This window comes from Octopus bimaculoides, chromosome 22 (assembly GCF_001194135.2).
Source record: "Octopus bimaculoides isolate UCB-OBI-ISO-001 chromosome 22, ASM119413v2, whole genome shotgun sequence".
NCBI lineage: Eukaryota > Metazoa > Mollusca > Cephalopoda > Octopoda > Octopodidae > Octopus > Octopus bimaculoides.
The window spans coordinates 1823403-1830411 of NC_069002.1; positions in this window are offsets into that span (position 1 = coordinate 1823403).

Below are 7009 nucleotides of genomic sequence, written 5' to 3' on the forward strand. Positions count from 1 at the left end.
AGAGAGAGAGAGAGAGAGAGAGAGAGATACATTGACAGGTTAGCGTTTGTTTTTATGTAAACATATAGCACAACGTAACAAAACATTTTAGTTGAAAACATATTTATTACATTTTAGAAGAAAAATACTTGCAGTTAGCAAGTCAAAACAACCTTTCCGTCGTAAAAATTTATATATTCCGTGTGTGTGTGTATATATATATACACACACACACACACGGAATATATATATATATACGACGGGCTTTTTTCAGTTTCCGTCTACCAAATCTACTCACAAGGCTTTGGTCGGCCCGAAGCTATACTAAAAGACACTTGCCCGACTTGCCACGCAGTGGGACTGAACCCGGAACCAAGTGGTTGGTAAGCAAGCTACTTACCACTTAGCCACTCCTGCGCCTATGTGCATACATACATTTATATGTATACATTTATACATATACACACACACACATACATTTCTATATGTGTGTGTGGGGGAGAGAGAGAGAGAGAAAGCGACTGGCAGATATGACGTTCGAATGGAATGAATTACATAGTATATTATTAAGGGATGATGCAATAATGTGATGTGTTCGTTGTTGTCGTTGTTGTTGCTGTTTATTCCCAAGTCAACTCCCTGACCTAACAGAGTTACGTGCAGAAGTAGTCCAACCGTGACCATCGCATTTTTTCATCTAAGAACACATTCCAGACGGTGAATTAACAGTCATTAGAGCATTAACCAAAATACTTTTGCGATATTTGTTCTGGCTCTTTGCGTTTGTGAGTTCAAATTCCTCTGATGTCAACCTGACCTTTCACCCTTGTGCCGGTGACTTAGTGAAATTGGGCAAAGAATTTTGGCAGTGTTCGCTTCAGTATTTTGCGTTCTGAGTTCAAATATCTCGGTTGTCAAATTGCTTTTTATCACCCTAAGGGTCAGTAAAGATAAGATACCATTTCAATGGCTGTGGGCTGATGGAAGAGGGGGCAGCGTTGGGTAAAACATTTTTGGGGTATTTTTACCAGCATTGTACGTTGTGAGTTCAACTATCACTGAGGTACAAATCTGTTTTGGGGTTTTTTTTTTCAATTTTACTTGGGCCGATAAAATAAAGTACCATTTCAGTGATGTGGATTTGCAGATCTTTACCTTACTTGATTCAGCTCTTCACCGATCTGCTGATTAGGTGGGTGCATAGAATTGGAGGACGCGGCGGCGCTGGTACGGAGTCGCCAGCAATGGAGAGCACTAGTGAACCTGGTCGGCTCTATGCACGATGACGTCTCGGAGAATTTTAACCTGGGTTTAACCCAGGCCTATCAAGCAAGAGCTTGAAGCAAGAAAGTATAGAATTTATCCCTATCTAGCTGATTAAATGGCGCTATGTAAACAAAATATATAGCCATATACAATATATGGACACACACACACACACATTCGTACATACATATGTATGTGTGCGAGTATTAAAGAAACACTTAATGTTTATCAAAGCGGTCACCAAATGTCGTTTGTCGATCCCTAATGACGATTGGGTAGAAAAGGAAGGACTACATTGGTGGTGGTGGTGGTGGTGGTGATGATGGTTGTGATGCTGATGGTATTGGTCTTGATGGCGGTGGTGGTGGTGGGGGGTGTTGGTATTGGTCTTGAAGATGATATTGTTTGGTGATGGTGGCGCTTATGGCATCGATTTCGATGGTGGCGTTGTTCTTGGTGGAGCTGTTGATGGTGGTCTAAATGGTATTTGTCTTGAAGAAGATTTTGTTGGTAACTGACAGTTAATTTATGCACTGATGGTGGTGGTGGTGGTGGTGGTGGTGGTGGTGGTGGTGATGCCGATGGTATTGGTTCTGGCGCTGGTGTGGTGTTACTGATGGTGTTGATGGTGGGGGTGATGGCAGTAGCCTTCAAAACGGTCTTGTTGATGGTTCTTATTGGTGGTAGTGGTGGTGTTGATGGTATTATTTTGATGGTGTTGGAGGTGAACTCGATGGTGGTGTTGATAGCGGAGGTCTTGATGGCGGTGGTGTTGTTGAGTGTGCTGATGGTGGTGATGACAGAATTAGTTTTGATGATGATGTTGACGCTAATGATATCCATCTTGACAGCAGTAGCGAGATGGTTTAATGATAATGATGGTGATAATCATGGTGATGGTGGTAGTGGTGGTAGTGGTGGTGCGATGGTCATGGTGCTTCTTTATCCAAGGTGAGTTCTGAATGAGCGAACGTATCGTCAGATGGAAGTATTCTTTCTGTGACCATCCCGTCATTTTTTCTTCATGTATCTAGGACTATATAAGCCAAAGTGTCCATTTTTAAGGTAATTTGGCTGTTATTTCTAGCTGGTTGGACGACCACTTATGTGTTCCTCATTTGCCACGTGCTTCCTCGGTTGCTCGTGCATATGATGTAGCTATTGTTGTTGTTGTGGCTGATAATGGTGGTGGTGGTGGCGGTGGCAGTGACGAGGATAATGATGACGAGGGTGGTAATGATGACAATAATGACGATAGTTGTGGTGGAAGTGGTGGTGGTGGTGGTGGAGGTGGTGGTTGTGGTGAAAGTGGTGAGGGGTGGTAGTGAAGAGGGGTGGTAGTGATGGTGTTGATGATGGTGACGCAGTTGTGGTGTGGGTGACGGCTGTGATGGTGGTGGCGGTTGTAATCGCAGCGGCGGTGGTGGGGAGTAATGGTGATGTCAGTGGTGGTAGCATGATATTTCGGTCTTCGTCCCAGATTCCATCGGTAAATGGCAGAGATGCTGTGAGGAAGTCGGGATGCTAAAGTGCGCTCGCGCGCATATGTAGGTGCCTCTGTACGCATGTGTATAAGAGTAAATAACATTTTCTTCATCTCGGTGAAGAAATCTGCAACAACAACAACAACCGCATCATTGGCGTCTATCTGTTCACTCCTCATCTTCTACACAGCATCCGTCATCAACACATCACCAGCCACATGACTTAGACGAACGCACACATTCTTGTTGTCTACTGATGCTGTTGTTTCGTTGTTGTCATCGTCGTTGTTGCTGTTTTGTTGTTCTTTCACAATACATTGACGTCATAAGAATCTGTCCGCTTTCTTTTTCTTTCCCTACCTTATTTCTTTTTCTCAACATTTCATCTTTCTCTTTCTTTCTTTCTTTCTTTCTCCACTTCACCGTCACACTATACTCATATACACATAAACACATACCACAGCCAGGCAAAAACACAAACGCACCGTCGCTCCTCTTCTAAATGCGTATCAAATAAGCACTTTACGAAAAATATTGAGTACTTCTTCAGTTTAATGTTAAATTGTTTTTATTGCAACTCGACATAAGACGGCGAGCTGCCAGAATCGCTATGCACATGCACGGCTGTGTATTAAGAAGTTTGTTTCCCAGCCACATGGTTCCAGGTTCAGTCCCACTGCGTGGCACCTTGGCAAGTGTTTTTTACTACAGCCTCGGGCCGACAAAATCCTTGTGAATGGATTTAGTAGACAGAAACTGAATTTTGGCTTTAAAAAGTTTTTTTCCTTTATTTCAGGAATAGCTAGATGTATTTTGGCGAACAGTCAACGGCGTTGGAAAGTATAAGAGTTGAAGTTGAAAACAAGGTGCATAGTTGTAAATGTTACCCTTTCTTTCTTTCCTTGAACACCCAACATAAAGCTGACAATGGGTGATGCAGGGCACTTCAAGATGTAAACCGTCAACCTAAGATGTTTGCCTTGTGAGTTACTGATGGTCATGTCAAAACTAAAACTCACTGGAAAGTGATAAATATTAATAGAGTGCTTTGTCTTCGGGACGCAGATTACAAAAATCAAATCCGTTTTTCTCTCGGATGTACCATTTCGGAGCCCGTCGGTGATATGCACACATACACACACACACACACATACTCTGATTTATATAGCATATATAATTATTAACGATGGAAACATTATTAACACCAAAAGGTAATCTTTACAAACAACTTAACGTGGATGCCTTGTTAAAACACGCAATACTGCGTTATTGGCCTCGAGAAATCCTCTTATAAAAGCGCGCACACAGATCGTAGCAGACGAGAATTGTTCATCGTTAGCGCAGGAACTCTCATATCACGTGATTTCAGTCAACTCTGTATTACCGTATCTATATCATAGCGTTACATAAATATCAATATTGGTTTTAGATGTAAGTGGTTTTGATAAGGATGTCACTTGTTGAACTTTGACCTGACGCACCGTAACCTCTGGTTTCTCATTTAGCTCACACTTCATTCACTCTACAACTTAAAAACAAACACAGACAGCCATCATTGAGATAAGGTAGACCGAGAGACGGAGAGCTGCCACTATGTGGTCCTGCGATATGCTTGAAATAGTTACCATATCTTTCGAATTACATCCCGCCGTCTCATATAAGAAAAGGCCACATACATACACGCACATATACATACATACATACATACATACATACATACATATATAAACACACATTCACACACACACACATATATAGTCCTCTCTCTAAACTGTGTGTGAATTTTACCATCAGTTCTCTGGAGTAGCCATGGGAACAAGAATGAGCCCATACTATGCGAAACTGTTCGTCAGCTGTGTTGAGGCCCAAATATTCTCTCAGTTCATCGTTCCCACTCCTGAACTATATGGTCGTTACACTGGCGACTGCATCGGTGCGACCTCCCTCTCCCGCTAACATCTCGTCTCATCCCTCTCTTTCCTCTAGTGTGTCTCTGTATGCTGTTTCTTTGTGTATGTGCTTTTGTATTTTCGTACAATTTTGAACCACACACATACACGTACATACGCACACGCACACACACACATACATACATACATACATACATGCATGCATATATATATATGTTATATGTGCTGGACCGCTGAAATCTACAAGTCTTTTACATTCTCTCTCTGTTTATTTTCTCTTATTCCTTTCTGCCGAAGAGCGTAGGCTCAAAACGTAAAAGACTTTTCCATTTTCCCGATCATCAAACTAATACACCTGCTTGTTGCTCATACACCTGTCTTCGTTTTTTTTTTTTTGTTTTTCTATAAATTTCAACTATCCATATATATATAACCTTCTCACTGGTCAAAAGGGATAAACAACCCTCTGTCAAACATCCATTAATATTATATCGCCTGAAGAAATGAATCTATGAAGATGATCAACTCGATACCCACCGGATACTACGGACGACACTTTAATCATCTAAGGAATACGGACTGTGATCTTAAGAGACATGGGATTTGTGGAGACGCGCGTAGCGATGCATTAAAATATTTATAAATACTATCCAAGGAGTATTATTGTTATTATTTTTATATTAATCCTACATTATATCAGTACAGCTCGATGCATCCCTAAAAGATTGGCTCACCAGTCAGCATCGTTAGATGGTGGCCAACATAATGGAACAGGAGCTTTATTTGCATATTCAAAACATTTTCTGAGACAAAATTTGAAATTAGTAAGTATTAATTGGTGTTTGGTGTACCAACTGACATGAAATTGTAACAAAAGCTTTTCAAATGCCTTTAAAGAAGGAAGTTTACAACATCGAAACAGGAGTGGCTCAAATTAGTTAGTGTTACCACGAAGATTAAACAATATTAGCGCTTGCTCGGGCTCAGAAGTTACAGCCCGAGTTGTTATCTATACAGGTAAATATTAAAAGTAATTCAAATTCAATGTTTTCTTGAAACAATAAATTTCTGCACTGTGTTCGATGTAATCGATTAGCACCCCTCCCCGGAACTTGCTGGCCTTGTGCTAAAATTTGAAATCATTACTTTGCTATATATGAAATCGATTCCAATATGTGAAAAGTTGCAGACGGCGTGCTGGTAGAATCGTTAGCACGTCGGGCTAAAATACTTCGCTGCATTTGTCCGTCTTTGCGCTCTGAGTTCACATATCGTCGTGGTCGACTTTACTTTTTATCATTTCGGAGTTGGTAAAACATGCACCAGTTCAGTATTGCGGGTCGATGTAATCGAAATCTGGCTCTTTCACCCTGCTGTTCTTGCCATAGCTGCAATATTTATCATGAAGACATATATTCAGGTAACAGTAATTGAAACCAGAACAATCAGTTCAGGGGCATGGCGACAGGTGGAAGAAAAATTGGAGGTTCGCTTAATAAGACAAGTTACAAATCAGCATTGTGTCGTCTAAACTAAATCTTCCATTCGAATGCACGCAATATAAACAAGTAGATGGCGTGGTAGAAACAAGAAAACTAAAGCTCACGACATAGTTGCTCAACATACAACCGCATTCAGTCCCATTGCGTGTCACCTCGAGCAATAAAAATAGTCTTCTGCTGTAGACTCGGGCCGACCAAAGCCTTGTAAGTGGTAGGCTTTGGTAGACGGAAACTGAAAGAATCCCGACATGTTTGTGAGTGTGTATGTATGTATGTATGTATGTGTGTATGTATGTAGGATTATATACTTATATGTGCGTGCGTTTGCGTTTGTGCTTGTTACGCACTATCTCCCGACAGTCAGTGTTGGGTTGTTTGCGTCATGTAACATAGCAGTTCGGCAAAAGAAACCGATAGAACAAGTATCTGACTTCAAAAAATATTTTAAAAAAACAGACTGGGGTTTAACGAAAATCTTTCAAGGCGGGTCCTAGCATTGTTGCAGTTCAAGTATATATATATATCATAATTTTTCTCGTCTGGCCGTAAAGCCTTTTCTGTTTGTTTTCCTGTCTTGTTTTTTGTCCGCCACTACATTCCTCCATGGCTAGATTTAATTTGCGTATACAAATTTAATCTGCGATCCATGGGACGAGCCGTTTTAGCGATGCGTCCTGCCCAAGCTCGTCGAAACGCCGGTGTTAAAACGTGGGTGGCTGATGAAGGAGAATGTTCTCTATGTGGCTCGTGTGTTCTCGTCTACGTTTGTTTGCAATGTCCTGTACCCAGATATGCACCTATACATACAGGTGGATGTCGGTATGCACATACCTGTACGTATATATGCATATACTCATTTACTATTTGT